The sequence below is a fragment of the Pteropus medius genome, unplaced genomic scaffold (genome assembly GCF_902729225.1).
Source record: "Pteropus medius unplaced genomic scaffold, Ma_sr-lr_union100, whole genome shotgun sequence".
Lineage (NCBI taxonomy): Eukaryota > Metazoa > Chordata > Mammalia > Chiroptera > Pteropodidae > Pteropus > Pteropus medius.
Genome location: NW_024352783.1, coordinates 958,742 through 973,068, shown reverse-complemented (window position 1 = coordinate 973,068; position 14,327 = coordinate 958,742). Strand labels below are relative to the sequence as shown.

Genomic DNA, 14,327 nt, shown 5'->3' with positions numbered 1-14,327 from the left:
GGTATATGTAGTTGAAGCCAACGTTTGTCATCGCTGGCCGGTTAGCTCAGTTGGTTAGAGCGTGGTGCTAATAACGCCAAGGTCGCGGGTTCGATCCCCGTACGGGCCAGGATTGAGTTTTTTTGTTTAGTTTTTGTTTTTGTTTTTTCCTTCCCATCTCCCATACATGCCGTTACCAGGAAGTTTCTGCCCGGAGCCACTTGGCTCTGGATCGCAAACGACCCATGGCTTTTCGAAACCTGAATTGTTGAACACTCCAGGCTTTGGAAGGACATTCTCTGGGCTAGGGCAGAAGGAACGGTTCCCGGCGGCTGCCGCGTCTTCTCTTTCCTGGGAGCGCGTTGGAGGCCGCTGAAAGAAAGGGAAGAAACGAGACGAGGACCCCAGAAAGGCAGAGTGTGGGGTGGGGTTGCTAGTGAAAGTTCCATTACGATTCTATCCTACTCCGATGTTCACACCCACCAATCTCCTAGCCCCAGAACCGCAAAATCGTAAAGGGGTGGTTTGCCACACCCAGAAACTAAGAAGACTTTTGGAGGAGAAGGGCAAGTGTAGCCATGTAGTCGTGGCCGAGTGGTTAAGGCGATGGACTAGAAATCCATTGGGGTCTCCCCGCGCAGGTTCGAATCCTGCCGACTACGTGTGGTCTTTTGAATTTTTCTCCCCCGCTCGTACTCTACTTTCTTTATATCCAAGGTCAGACAAAAAATTTATTTCGATGAGTGTTCCAGAAATTCCCGTCTCGGAACTCCTAGACTCTCGGATGCTCCCCAACCAAGCATTTTTGGCTAGGGTTGAGATCTTCGATTTATTTCTTTCAACATTGGGGATCCATGGATTGATGTTTGACATCAAATCTAATTATTTTGTCAAAATTAATTTTAGGGAAACCTGAAAAAAATTGATGTGGCCAGGTTCCAGGATGTACATTCTTGTAGTGCACCATCTGGAACAGCTCGAGCAACGTTGGCGCCGTGGCTTAGTTGGTTAAAGCGCCTGTCTAGTAAACAGGAGATCCTGGGTTCGAATCCCAGCGGTGCCTTATGTTCCACTCTTGGATTTGTTATTTTTTGTCTCTGAATCTATACTAAAAGACGTAAGTGTTATAGTTCCACACTCAGAGCATTCAGAATTCCTGCTGAGAAGAGCTGCCAGTCCTATGATACTAACACTTTAAAAGCTCACCCTGTGACCAGGGCAGGAATCCTGACACCTACACCTTCTTTTGCCCAGCTGATGCCACACCCCGTTGGTGCTAGTGGGCTAGTCAGGTGGCCACTCTATACCTTGCGGAGAGGCAGCCCCACCTCCCATGCCCTACCCCAGGATGTCCCCTAGAAACTGAGTCGGTTTGTTTTATTTGGTTCTTCAATATATTTATTTTGGTTTGAGGCCTCAAAATTATACATGTATATATCATAAATTTTTAAATTTTAAAAATGGAGCAGGGAGGGTGCATCTTCTATATGTAGCTCTTATACCAGGCCCTTTATATACAGTTATTTTCATTCATCTCCACAAGCTGGCAATCAGGGTTAGGAGTTAGCAGAGATGTCTGGCCTGGCCACCTCTGGTTTCTTGCAAAAGGTCGCTGAAGGGCTGGGACCCTGTGGACAGGGTGGGAGTAGAAGAGTGTGTATTCCCGGTGGGATCTCCAGACCCTATGGAAGGGCAGTGCCCGTTTGTGGGGCACTGAAGCCAGGCTGGTTAGGGTAAAAGTAAATGCGGTGGAGAAGGAGGCAAGACGTAGGATCTATAGGTGCTTGGCAGGGCCTCAACCTCCTTGGAAGATAGGCAGAAAGGTCTAGACACCATCCCTTGGCCCAAGAACCACTGTAAGATATCCGAGCAAAAGTGTTGGCTTGAAGAAATCGTCATCTAGAGGTGACAGATAAGTAAGTGAGGCAGCAACACTGAGACTGATTTGTGCCAAGCGGTGGGCTGTATCCTGCGCATAACCAAATGAATAAGGCACAGCCCCTTTTCTCAGAGAGCTCATTAGAAGGAAGACACAATCACACCACAAGATGCTGTGAGAATACAGAGAACAAAAGTGGCATCTCATTGGGCCTGAGAGTAGAGAGTGGTCAAGGGAGGCTTTCTGGAGGAGGCAGGCTAAGTCTTAAAGACCACGTGGAAATTTGCCTTATGTTCTATTAAACAACTATTGTACCAAATAACAACCACTGTTCTAGGTCCAGGAAATACAGCAGGGAACAAAAAAACACAACAGAAATGTTTTAAAAATTAAATTATATAACATTCTAGATAAATGCTACATAGAAGAATAACAAGGGATCAGAGAGTATGTGTGTGGGGGAGAGGGGGTTAGTTATGAAAATGTCAAAGGCTTGCACTAGGTTAATTGTAGGAGAGATGGAGAGAAGGGGATGAATTTGGGACATATTTAATATAAAAAAATATAGGACTCAGTAACTGATAGAATGTGTAGTCTGAAGAAGAGGGAGAAGAAATTCAGGATGTTGCCAGGGTTCTACTTCAGGGAAGTGCTGGGGTGGGTGGGGTGGGGGTTGGTACCATCTCATAGTCACCAAGAATATCTTTTCACTCTTTCTCATCCAATCTCTTTCAAACAATTGTGACTGTCCAAAGTTATACCTTAGAATCTAATCTTTTTTGTGCCAAACTTTGGCTCCTGTTAAAATGTAAAATACTTGCACCAAATTGTAAACCATAATCAGCTGTTTACACTTTAGTTCTTGGATTCCAAAAGTGGGGCTCATGGATAGGAGTTTCAGGATACCTCTGAACTCCCTAATATTGCATGAATTTTACCAGGAAAAAAGGCCATAGCTTTCATCGTGATTTATAAGGGTCTTAGGCCTCCACCTCTGTGAAGGTTAAGTGTCTGAGACAAGGTAAGAGAGAGGTGACTGGAGGCTTACGGGAAAGCTGGAGGGAGACAGGAATTGAAAAAGGGTAATGGGGCGGGGGCGGGGGTGGCGGTGGGAGATGCCAGATCAGCCCTGAGGGCTTCTTCTTCATCCGCCTGAAAGGCTTGGGACACTGACAAGAAAGGCTAGGCTGTTCTCTGCTGCCCTCCCCCACTGTCAGGCCAGGGACACCCGGGAAAGAAAAAGCAAAAAGCTGAACCCTTCATTGAAGTCGCCGCGACCAAAGCATCTGTGGGCTAGGGATTAGGAAGGGCCAGACCCCACAAATCACACCACTAGGGTATGGAGCAAAATGGTTCAGCACAGAGATGCTCAAGTGTCGCGACAGGTCAGAACCCTGCTGGGAAGACTCCCCAGAATAGGTACTGAGCTGAGGGAAGGCAGAACACGTGGCCTGCAACTGTCCCACCAGATCCTGCCAGGGCTCTTGGCAGCCCCCGGTCGAGAGCATGGCGAGTGTGTATTAAGAGCATATAGGCTCACCGAACAGTCAGGGACTACTGGTCTTGGACCATACCAAGTGGGCGCTTGCCTCAGAGGCCCTTACCTTCTGGAGGTCTCAGGGGGCAGGTAGAAGGGTCTCCCTCCCAGCCGTGCTAGGAGGGAACTGGAGACAGGAGGATAGACAGGAGGGCAAGAGAAACCTGATCACCTGATCTTACAAGCGGAGAGTGCTGGTAGGGGTGTTAAGCGTCAGGAAACAGGGCCTGGCGCCCCACCCCACTCAAGCAGGTTGGAAAGCCGATTCCCCTACCCCACCCACCAGCCACTCATCTCAATGACGCCTCTTCAGTGGGTCTTCTTGGCCGCAGGAATTATTACCTCGCCTGGGCACTTCCACATGGTCTAGCGAGACCGTGGGCTACTGAAGGGTCTAGCCTGGAGCTGGCCCTGCTCGTCACTCCAGGAGGATGGACAGATGCAAGAACAGAAATAAGGGCTGGTGTTCACCTAGAGATTTCAGGGCTCATTAATTGTCCGCAACCAGGCAAGTCCACTGCTGTCTCTTTAAAGCTCTGAGCCGGGGTGCTGAATCCGATAACCGCGGGAGGAAGCAGTAAGTGTTGAGACTACAAGTTATGGTATGGCAGCGAGACAGTAACTGGAGGGAGTGGGAACTCGGGTGCTCAAGGTAGTCCTGGAGGGGCGAGCGGGGGTGAGGCCGAGACCACTCCCTTCCACTTCCTCAACGTTATTTCCTGGGAGGAGTCGGAACTTGCGGACCCCGAGCGGAGAGATTCCCAGATCCCTGTATCAAAGTATTCAGCGTCGGGACGGAGGGTCCCTGAGCACACGCCAAAATTCACAATATCAGAACTGTAGCAAGTCTGGTAATTCTTCTCAAGGCACGTGAAAGGGAGTTCTCACGGTGGCTCGTTGGTCTAGGGGTATGATTCTCGCTTCGGGTGCGAGAGGTCCCGGGTTCAAATCCCGGACGAGCCCTCCCTTAGTTTTTGCAGAGCCTAAAGCACTCTTAAGGTACTTAGTATTTGAACGGATCTAAGGAGGCTTCCCTGGAAATTGATTAGTGTGAACTGATCCCCTGAACGGATGTGCAGAGAGCAATTTTATTCTGAATGAATATTTAGGTGCCAGGAAGAAACGATGCGCAGTCCTTCCTGACGTTCTAGGAAGAGCTCAGAAGATCTGGACTTGGGCAAGACACTTTCTGCTTCTGCTTTCCATCTCCCTGCTCGATGCCTCTTCACCGCCGCCAAAGCCTGCTCTCTGTTCGATTGATGCTCGTCAACATTTAGTTGTGGATGACAGTGAAAAGGGGTGGGACCTATTCAGGAATGTGTTTGGGAGAATCCAGATTCTCCCAGAACTTAGGTCCCTGCAGTCTCGGAGGCCTCTATTTCGCTCGGTGACTCTTGCTCGTTTCCGCCCTTCTGGGGACTCGCGCTTAGATGTGGTTAAGAAAGTGCATAGGTCTGAGGTGAGCATTTCTCAGTGGCCTAAATAACAAAATCCTCAGGAATCTCTAAGTTAGCACGCTGAACTCGGTGAAAAAATCAGGTCCAGGGTTCAGAGAGCCTCGTTTGCAGTTCGTTCCTCGTTAGTATAGTGGTGAGTATCCCCGCCTGTCACGCGGGAGACCGGGGTTCGATTCCCCGACGGGGAGAAGCGTGTTCTACCTTTTATAGAGATCTATTTTAAACTAATTATTTAGGAAGTACTGTCCTGGGCCTGAGAATGGAGATAAAAAAAAGACCGGGGTGGAGTAGGGTGGGGGTGGGAAGAGGAATAGTTTGTCCTGATTCTCGAGCTCACATTCTAAATTTTGAGCTTCTGTTATGCTTCGAATAAACTTGCATTGTAGCTAAACTGGCCATTATTCTCTCCATTCGATCTGTTTATTATTATTTTCAACATTTTCACGTATGCTTATTAGACGTGTTCGTTAACGATAATTTAAAAAACACATACGGGCAACAGCACAAAACTGACACAGCCCGCGTAATCCTGCCGCCAGCCAGCCTTGGCCTCCTGCCCGGTGCTTTCTCCTTGACATAAATACGAGTTTCCAGTCTCAGCTTGAAACTGAATAAGCCTCTTTCTCCCGCTGCAGCACTGGATCCTGGGCCGGCGCCCCGTATCAACGAGGGTGCCGAGACTGGGATTTTTTTGTTTCCTTTCGTCTCTCCTTTTTCATGTCTGTGGATTGGCACGGCGACCAAAGCCGAGTCCGCAATGCCGAGAACAGATTCCAACTCGCTTATTTTGATGAGGGTGAGGGGTGCACCCCACCGAGGTCACAGAAAGCTGGTCACCTCAAGCAACCTTCTACGAAGGTGACGCCGGGGCAGAACCACGGAATGAACATAGGAAGAAAAGGTTTTAAAAGGACGTGCGTTGGCCGGGAATCGAACCCGGGTCAACTGCTTGGAAGGCAGCTATGCTCACCACTATACCACCAACGCTACTTGTAAAGCACTTTTCCGAAGTTTTTTAAGGCTTAGTTACGTCGTTAAGGTCGTGACTTGAATTATGTGATTCTGGAGTTAAACCAAGGACAACGACGGGTGAACATGAACGAGACCCAGACGAAAGTAACGTCTGTCGTTTACGGAGCACGCATGTATGAGCGGCTTGACTCCCATCACCGCCAGTGAGGTCCAACCGCTCCGCGAAAGACCGGGTGATTATACCCAGTCTACAAACGAGGAAACCTAGGTCCAGAAAGGCTAAGTAAAAGTTTTCTGAGTCACCAGCAGGGCCAGGATTATAGCTCAGATTTGTTTAAGGTGCCAGAACTGCAGGTGCCAGAACAGTGATGGCTTTATGATCCCCAGAGATAAATCTCAAAGACATAAAATCGCTTCTATCTTGAATGAGCTCAATATATCCCAAGGTTAAAAAATTGGGCTTTAAACCAAATGCGCACAATTTGTCCAGGGAAGTTTAACTTCTATGTGCGCGTGCGTCTAGCCCACTTGCGGCTCACAGAATTACGCTGACAAAATCTTACCCGCAGGGTGGAGGATAAAACTCCGGCCCTAGTTGCTGATGTTACGTATGTTCCCGAGACCCTTCAAGGAATAACTCCTAGGAGGTTTCCTGGTGTACTTCTGAGTCCATGTTCAAAAGGCTACGCTTTCAAATTATGGTGAAGTCACGAAGACTGGCTTTTATGTGTTCAAATTACGGCGGGGTCACGACGATTGCCCGTTTCCAGCATCCGATGAACTCGAAATGACGCCTTTCAGAATAAAACGATTTGTTTTTTTATGTGAGAAAAACAAAAACAGTATTTCTGTAATTTTTTTCCCCGAAGTGTCTGAATTTTCTCCTAAAGCACAAATTTTGGAAATTTTATTTTCATCTTAACTATTTCTGTCAAATCAATCGATTAAAATAGTAATACCTTTAATCTCATAGATATTTTAGGTATCCTAACACAGGAATTGTTCATGAACAGTCCCCTATTCTTGTTCATAAAATGTATTTGGAGTAATAAATGTTCTTTATTAGTAAGAATATAGCAATAATGAATAATTTTAAAGTAATAATAGTAATTTATACTCATCTTAAACCATTGTTTTAAATTTTGGTGGTTTAACTTCCACTTGCCAGTAGTGTCCCTAATCTTGTAATCCAGTATTTTCAATTATCATTGTCATAGAACTACAATTCCATAGTCCTTATAATTATGATTTAAAATTCGAGGATAACTCTGTAAATTGTAGTAGTTCCTCCCTTATCCACAGTTTCGCTTTCTGAGGTTTCAGATACTCAGTCAGCTGAGGTCTGAAAATATTAAATGGAAAATTCCAGAAATAAAAAATCCAGAAAATTGCCCACCGTTCTGAGTAGCTTAATGAAATCTGGTGTCATCCACTCTGTCCCGCTGGAATGTAAATCATTCCTTTGTCCAGCATATTCAAGCTGCACAGTCATCCCTTGGTATCTGAGGGGGATTGCTTCCAGGACCCCCTTGGATACCAAAATCCGCAGGTGCTCAAGTTCCTTACATAAAATGGTGTAGTATTTGCATATGACCTATGCACATTCTCTTGTACATTTTAAACTATCTCTAGCTCACTCATAATACCTAATACAATGAAAATGCTATGTAAACAGTTGTCACACTGTATTGCTTAAAGACAAGAATAATGACAAGAAAAAAGTCTGTACATGTTCAGTGCAGAGGTAACCATGCAACCATCTTGGGCCAAACTACATGGTACACATCAGCAACAATGTAACATTTTTTCTAACATTTTTTACAAAGGTGAACACTTATTTAATGAGAAAAGAAATAACAAGAAATTACAAACTCAAACATCACAACATTCTGAAAAATAACATAATTATAACAATTTTTACCCTAAGATAGATTCCCTATGTTGTTTTTTAATAATTTCTTTTCATTTTTTAAATGCAGTTGGCATACGGTATCATATTAGTTTCAAGTATACAACATAGTGATTAGACATTTATATTTCAAAGTGATCACCCTGATAAATCTAGTACTCATCTGACACCATACATAGTTATTACAATATTATTGACTATATTCCTTATGCTATACTTTACATCCCATAACTATTTTGTAACTACTAATTTGTACTTCTTAATCTATTCTCCTTTTTCACCCATCCCCCAACCCTCTTCCCTTCTGGCAACCAACAAAATGTTCTCTGTATCTATGAGTTTGTTTGTTTTGTTTATTTGTTTTGTTTTTTAGATTCCACATGTAAGTGAAATCATATAGCATTTGTCTTCTTCTGTCTGACTCTGTCTGACTTATTCCACTCAGCCTAATACCCTCTAGGTTCATCCATGTTGTTACAGCTGGAAAGATTTTGTTCTTTTTTATGGCTGAGTAATATTCCATTGTATATATGTACCACCTCTTCTTTATCCATTCATCCATTGATGGATACCCAGGTAGCCTCCATATCTTAAATATTGTAAATAATGCTGCAATGAACATATAGATTCATATGTCCCTTCGTAGCCAGCTAGATTTCAGGTGATTCTCAATGATCGTTGTTCTGTAGTTTAGTTGTAATTTAGATGTGTTCATGAGAGGAGGCAAGCACAGTGTTAACCTGCTCTGCCACCATCTTGACTGGAAGCCCCCTCCTCCAAATATTTTAGACCCTCAATTGGTTGAATCTGTGGATGAGAAAACTGTGGATATGGAGGTCCAACCGTATTTACTAAGTTTTTTCTTATACATACATACCTTTTCATTTAAAGAAAGCACTTTACAGCTTCTCTTTGGAATATTTGAATTGCTGGCATCACTACTCTTAGGCTTTGGGGCCATTATTAAGTCCAGTAAGGGTTATTTGAACACAAGCACTGTGGTACCACAACAGTCAATCTGATTACCAACACGGCTACTAAATTACTAATTGGTGGGTAGCATATATTGTTGGCCTTCTGTATCGGAGGGGTGTCACACTGTGGATTCAACCAACTGCAGATGGAAAATATATAGGGGGAAAAAAAGCTACAATTTTGCTGACATGTACTACATAGGTAAGCCTACAATGGTTGCATGGTTACGTCTGCATTGAACTTGTCATTATTCCCTGCTGTATAGGGTTTGGTACTATCTTCGGTCTCAAGCATCCACTGGGGATCTTGGAACTATCCCTGGTGGATAAGGGGGACTACTGTTATTAAACAATTAAACCAAAAAAGGTACACATTTTTGGTTGTCTGATTGTCTGCACTTTTCTTCTCATTATTTAAAATGTTACCATGAACATCTTTGTGCATCCTTATTTCTCTGCCTCTGCTGAATTAGAACCATGACAAAAATTCCTGAAACTCTAGTTCCAAAGTTAAAGGTTCTCCTTAGCTATATGGCTGAATGTTCTACTATTCAAAGGGCTGTGCTACTTTTTTAAGCAAAAGCAATCTTTCTTTTTATTATTATTAATTATTGTTTCTATTATTGTCTTCTTATATTCAGAATTTCACTCCAAATTTTCTTTTTATGTTTTAATCATCTCAGATGTTTTTTCCATGTCAACCTGAAGTAAAACACAAGGATATTAAATACAAATACTACCTTTCTCCAGACTTCTCAGCAGCCACTAGAGGCCCAGAGCCAAGTGTATTTTTGCTGTTTCCAGTATATTGAAAACAAAACCAAAATAATCCAGAACAAACACCCCATAGACCTCATCTTTCCCAGTGTGAAATTTCTTCCTTGTCATCTCTTTCCTTAACTAATAGCACCTTTGTTAGTATAATAGGCTTGAACTACTGGCAAGGAATTGGGCAGCAGGCATCCACCTGCCCAGGCTAGAATCTGTGCCATACCCTCCTCTCCACTCTCTGACCCATGACCCACCTTCTGCCAGAGTAGTCACTGTGTCACATACACCAAGATGGAGACAGGCAATCCTCTAGCCCTTTTTGCAGAAGCTGTGTGCCCAAATTGAGAACTGCTGATGATTTAGCAAGGCAACAGCCCAGGAGTTCTGGTGACCTAATGAAGAGGGTGTGTGAGGCTGGCAGTTGGCAATCCTATACCCCCTCACTACCCGCCCAAAGCAGAGCATCTTACCTAAATTATTTTATAAGGAATTACAAAACAATAATTTCTAAATCTATCTTTCCTTCTACATTTATTAGTTGACATTAGTTCAACAAGAAGATCCTTTTCTCATCTACTGGTGACAGCTGATTTATTAGTCATAATAATAGCTAACATTGAGGGCTTACTGTATGCCAGGGACTGTGCTGAGTGCTTTAGCCACCTTACTTCATATAATTCTGACAGTAACTCTGCAAGGCAATATAACTATGCCCACTGTAGAGTTGATATGCAGAAGAACATTTTCCCAAGTAACACAGATTGCAAATGGCAAGCCCAGAGGCAACTCCTGTAACATCCAAGAACATGGTCTTTCTGCTATACCCTGCTGCATGCTATTCTCTAAAAGCCCTTTTGAGTGACTAGGTAAGGACAGAGTTCCTGGGGAGGAAAGGATGGTTGAAAAGTAAAGTAAATCTAGATATCTAGCTTCTCTTTAAAAACTGAAAGATCTGTCCATACTTAAGCTATATTTTCATATATAATAATCCAATAGTGCTGAGTATTGGTAATACTCACCCATTCAGGCACATACTTTGCCACACCTCCCACCACTCCTTGTTGTTTTTCCAACCTGTTTTTTACTCATACCTGTCTACATATGCCATCCTAGCATATGTTCTGAAAACCTGGTATTCAGAAAAGATCTGGATTTTTAGTAAAGACAGACACTAGCCCCTTTTATTTCAAATATATAGTACTGATAGATAAAATATTTTAAAAATAGTGAACTAGGCTTAGAAAAACCAGGCTTAGAAATCAGGCTTAGAAAAAGACAATTCAGTACCACAAATGCAAAGCTTTGAATGGGGCTGATGGTACAGATCTGTAAGGCTCAGAGTCTGCAGGTGGACAGCCCAGTGGGGTGTTAAGGTCCTGCAGGGAAATTTTGGCAGAGGCACATTTAGTCTAGGCCTGTGGTTTGTGCCAAAGGCCAACACTTGGGCTCTAATAGCCGAGAGCAAGCCCCAGCAATGAAGTCTGACCTGGGGATGATCAGAGGAGTCTGGATGGAGAAGGGCAGCCATGTCTAGATGTGCCTACTTAACTCCGCATCATTGCCTCAGGTTTACCTGAAGGAGGACAACTTAGTAGAGAGACGTTGGGGATATTGGCCAGGATCTCACGACAAGCCTCTTCAAGACCCTTCTGGGTCTACTGCTCACTCCTGGAAGGGGTTTATTGGCTGATGATGGGAATTCATGTTTTGAAATTTCTTTTTGGCATATTCCATTGTCAGAAATAAAAGGAACTGATATCTGCGCCTCACGAACATTACTGTATCCCAGTCCCGCTGCTCTGACCTTTGGAACACAACACAATTCTGACCCTTCTCATTCACATGAAAACTCAGCCCTGGAAAGAGACCAGTGAAAATTCCCCCTCGCCTACACTTCTCACTATTGCTTGGCCAGAAGCCAGAATCCACACTTAACATGAACTGGGAGGCAAAAAGCAAAGCAAGACGAAAGAAGAAAAGAATTACTTGGAGGAACTTGCTAAATTATATCATTATAAACCTGGGGAATATGGGCAGAAGAGTGAATTTTGAGTGTACCTGACCAAAAAGAGCAGAGTGTAATTTTGCATTTATCCCTATGAGTGCAGCTTGGTGGTATTCAAAGTGTGGCTCACAGACTGGTGCCGCTTCATGAACTGTTTCTTTCAGGTCCAGGATGAGTACAGAATTTGTAAAAAATAAAGTTGATAGAGAAACTTACCTTTAACTAGCCTGTGTAAATTTTATCATGTTCATGTATATTTAAAACTCATACAGCAGTTGTCAGAGAATTTTTATATATGTTGATTCTAACCAAAAAAAAAAAGTGGGCTTGTAATTTTTATAATTTTTAGATTGCATTTTTCAAAGAATTCATTTTTATTGTATTTTATAAAAGTATCATCTGCGATAGATGGAAAATAATCAAGACTGGTTCTTCCCCATAGATGATTTGAGAAGCACTGGAGTATATAACTGAGCTTTTGTATACTAACTGGAACGGGATAGTTGCCTAGCTAATAGAACAGTTTTTGTTTTGTTTTGTTTTTATGAATAATGCAAATCCAGATTTTATACTGACCCATCAAATATTCCTGAAAAGCCAAATAGCTTCTGATATAATCTGCAAGCGGGTATTTAAAGACTCCAGGGAACAGAGGATCTGTCAGGCATATCCTACCCATGCACTATGTCCCCTGATAGATTCCAGAAAAAGTCTCCTTTCATTATGTCTTGAGAAATAAAGTATACTGCAAGTGATAGAATTTTTATTAAAGCTCATTATTGGCTAGTCTTTCTATGCCAGGTATTTTGATAAAGGCACTGAAATTGAAATGAAATCTCTGATCTTAGAAAGTGAAAACTGCCAGAAGCAAAATGAGTTTTCACAAATGGCAGCAGGGTGGCCATGATCCTCAAATCTGTATAGATACCTCATCATGCATAGATCTCTGATTTTTTAAATTAATCATAGGCTCTCCAGAATGAAACTAAGTGACTGTGGCACACACCTGTTTCTACCACCACACACACCCTTGCTGCTTTAACTGCTGTGGCTAGAAGAGATACTCACTTTACCAGCCCGCTTTGCAGTAGTCATGTGACACAATTCTGGCCAATGAGAAATCTATTGGGTACTTCTAGAAAGACTTCTGCTTTTCCTGATAAGAGACAGAGACAGTTGGCAGCTACCTAATAATCATAAGGAAAATGTTAAGAGAATTACAGATAGGCCAATTCTGATCATTAATATTGTTCAGTTCTTGAACCAACTACCTACTTTCTGATTTCCTGTTATGTAAGAGAAAATAGATCCTTGTTTATGCCATTGTTAACTGAATTTTCTGTCACTTGTAGCCAAAAGCATTATGAAGTGATCTAGAAACCCATAAGAATTTGATTTATATTTGATTGAATTGTATAAAATTGGTATTTTTTGTAGGTCAAAATGATTCACTATCAACAATTTTGTATCATTCATCCTAAATAACTAAGAACATTGTAGGTCTGTAGATGTGTGATAGCTAGTATGCTCTTCGCAGCAAATAACTGAACTCTTTAACTCAATGCATTAGGAAAGAAGACCTACTGTTTCATATGAGGAAAGTGCTGAAATAGACATCCAGAGGCTCAACAATATTATCAAAGTTTTGGATTCTTCCCAGGCCTCTCTTCTGCCTTTTGCAATGTCAACTTCATTCTCAGGCTGATCCCTTTAGGAGCACCAGCAGCAGCAGTGCAGGCTGTGTGCTTCCTTGTCCACTTCCAACAGGAGAAAAGGAATTTTTGCCCAGCATTCTAGAGAATTCTAAAATTCCCACAAAATGGTCTTCTTAGGTTACATGCTTATCCCTGAATCAGTGACCATGATCCCAGATTAAAAGGTGTTGACTGATGTAAATCAAATAAGGTCCACTCCTGGACCTGGGATGGGGTCAGCTTCCCTCTCACAAAATTCTAGGTGCTTTCAGGAAGTGGGAATCACTCAGAGAATGGACGCTGGCTAGATAACCACAATGCCCACAACAAGAGATCTTCATCAAGTTAGGGATTTGGAGTTGGCAGCAACAGAAACCAGCAGCACAGAATGGAGAGACAGGTGGTTCCCTAAAGCAAAGTTAGGGTGTTATTATTTGAAGAAAGAGGAATGGTGATGGAAAGGCAATAATACTTACAAATATCCATTAGTCACTTCATAGAAGAGTCTAAGATGTATTTATCTAACTCCATAATGAAATTTGGGATTGGAAAAGCAGAGAAGTAGGGAGCGTGGCAGGCAGTGGAAAATGAGTTGGTCGGAATAATATGGCCTTCTTCAAGAGACCTGCAGAGAAAGGTCTGTTATTGAAAAATTCTTACTAGGAATGTGAGCGAAAAACTTTGAGGAAGAAAATAGTAATGACACAAGAATAAACACACAAGCAAACGAACAAACAATGTAACAGAATAAAGAGTCCGGAAATAGATCCAAGTATCTACAATGACTTCATATATAAAGAGTAGCATTTAAATTCCACAGGGAAGTGCTCGCTTCGGCTGCACATATATTAAATTCCAAAGGGAATGGTGTAGTTTATTTACCAAATGGTCCTGGAGTAACTGGCTCTCCATCTGGCAGAAAACAGACCCCAATTCACACATACATACGAGTAAATTCCAGTTATATTAAAGATTTAAATGTAAAAAAAAAAAGATATGAGAATATTTGGTTGGGAAATAAGAGAAACTTTCCTAAACCAGAATCCACGAGTGTTGCGACTTGCATTCCGCCTCTTCTATTGGGCCCCCGCGGGCTACATCATGGGACATCGAGCCAATGAAGATTGGGCATGGAAGGCGCCCTCAGCCA

General features: G+C 42.8%; 1 long non-coding RNA gene and 6 other non-coding genes across 7 annotated transcripts; 5 read left to right on the top strand and 2 right to left on the bottom strand.

Annotated features, from left to right (window-relative positions):
- Positions 1-35: 35 nt before the first annotated feature.
- On the top strand, positions 36-109 carry TRNAI-AAU (transfer RNA isoleucine (anticodon AAU)). Its single transcript has one exon. It is a non-coding gene; the product is annotated as a tRNA-Ile (tRNA).
- Positions 110-559: 450 nt separating this feature from the next.
- On the top strand, positions 560-641 carry TRNAS-AGA (transfer RNA serine (anticodon AGA)). The gene has a single exon. It is a non-coding gene; the product is annotated as a tRNA-Ser (tRNA).
- Positions 642-968: 327 nt separating this feature from the next.
- Positions 969-1,042, top strand: TRNAT-AGU (transfer RNA threonine (anticodon AGU)). Its single transcript has one exon. It is a non-coding gene; the product is annotated as a tRNA-Thr (tRNA).
- Positions 1,043-4,286: 3,244 nt separating this feature from the next.
- On the top strand, positions 4,287-4,358 carry TRNAP-CGG (transfer RNA proline (anticodon CGG)). The gene has a single exon. It is a non-coding gene; the product is annotated as a tRNA-Pro (tRNA).
- Positions 4,359-4,968: 610 nt separating this feature from the next.
- On the top strand, positions 4,969-5,040 carry TRNAD-GUC (transfer RNA aspartic acid (anticodon GUC)). The gene has a single exon. It is a non-coding gene; the product is annotated as a tRNA-Asp (tRNA).
- Positions 5,041-5,767: 727 nt separating this feature from the next.
- On the bottom strand, positions 5,768-5,839 carry TRNAG-UCC (transfer RNA glycine (anticodon UCC)). The gene has a single exon. It is a non-coding gene; the product is annotated as a tRNA-Gly (tRNA).
- Positions 5,840-13,674: 7,835 nt separating this feature from the next.
- Positions 13,675-14,162, bottom strand: LOC120589707 (uncharacterized). The gene is made up of 2 exons (XR_005649559.1): positions 14,060-14,162; positions 13,675-13,802 (listed from the first exon to the last, which is right to left on the bottom strand). It is a non-coding gene; the product is annotated as an uncharacterized LOC120589707 (long non-coding RNA).
- Positions 14,163-14,327: the final 165 nt, after the last annotated feature.